Source organism: Rhea americana, unplaced genomic scaffold (genome assembly GCF_003343005.1).
Source record: "Rhea americana isolate MKP2758 unplaced genomic scaffold, rheAme1 scaffold_34, whole genome shotgun sequence".
Taxonomy (NCBI): Eukaryota; Metazoa; Chordata; class Aves; order Rheiformes; family Rheidae; genus Rhea; species Rhea americana.
Genome location: NW_028186468.1, coordinates 6081790 through 6082897, shown reverse-complemented (window position 1 = coordinate 6082897; position 1108 = coordinate 6081790). Strand labels below are relative to the sequence as shown.

The window sequence follows — 1108 nt, the reverse complement described above, 5'->3', positions numbered from 1 at the left end:
AGCGAGCGCAGCCCGGCTGCGCAGCGCGCAGCTGCCTCCGGCGCAGGCCGCCGGCGCACTTGCTGGGAGCAGCGCGGGTGCAGGCGCCCGCGCCGCGGTTCCTACAGGCGTATCTCGGTGTAACTGATCCGGCTGAGTGAGGTCTTTTTGGTAATTTGGATACACCAAGTCTCCAGTTAATGACATATAATCAGCCTTTAGGTCACTTGGTCATTCTCTTATTACAAACCCCTCCTGCTCTCTCTGATCTCCTTTCAAAMTAAATTTCACACAAACAAATAAAGTAAGACAGGGACAAGTCCTTAAAATACAAGGGAGAAATATTGGAGAACTCCTCGTGGGGAACTATAAACATTTTAAAAAGAAAAATCGAAAAGATAGGAAAGAACATCTTATCGAGAAAGAGAGCATTGTGTACAAGACACGGAGGGGAAAACGGTCTGGCTTCTGTTAAAAGTGACATAAAATTAAAATAAAAATAATTACAAACAGAAATGGCATAACATAAACAGAAGGCAGGAGGCTTTACTGGAAATGCGCGGCCGTACTGTAATTTGTTCTTGCAGATGATACAACCGATCCGTGGATACGCAAAATGCTTATTTGCTTCCCTTTAGCCGGCAAAAAAAAAAAAAAAAAAAAAAAAAGTCTTTTTTTTTCTTCAGGAAAGTAACTGAAGAAGCCGAGAAATGGAGAATTGGATGTCGTTTACCTCCTCAGATCTGCAGGGAAAAGGAGCCGTGGCCAAAACACTGGGTGTAAATGTGACAACAAAAATAAATACTTTACATCACAGCGCAGAACATAATTTTCCGAGTCAACACTTTGTTTTTCTGCTTTTCATTTCTCTTCCCCCTAGGAAAAGGCATTGCCCCCTTTTCACTGGGTATTCTTTAGGAGATGGTTCTGATCTCCGCCCAGGTATAAGCCCGTGTTTGATGTGTTTTGTTTTGGAACAGGAGCGCTGGCTGTGCCGTGCGCGCACACCGCGGCGTGGCGTGGCGTGGCGTGGCGTGGCGCGCAGCGAGCACGCATACGCCGCAAGTAGCATTTGAAGGCCTCGCGGGCTGCAGGCAGCTCATTTCGAAAGCGATGCCCGTTTTTTTTT

The 1108-nt window shown here is 46.4% G+C and overlaps 1 long non-coding RNA gene across 1 annotated transcript in view; it reads left to right on the top strand.

Annotated features, from left to right (window-relative positions):
* LOC146592278 (uncharacterized) overlaps positions 1 to 808 on the top strand; it is a 7336-nt gene extending 6528 nt beyond the window's left edge. The window contains exon 3 of the long non-coding RNA XR_014896634.1: positions 666 to 808. This is a non-coding gene — a long non-coding RNA (uncharacterized LOC146592278). The remainder of the gene's footprint in view (positions 1 to 665) is intronic.
* Positions 809 to 1108: the final 300 nt, after the last annotated feature.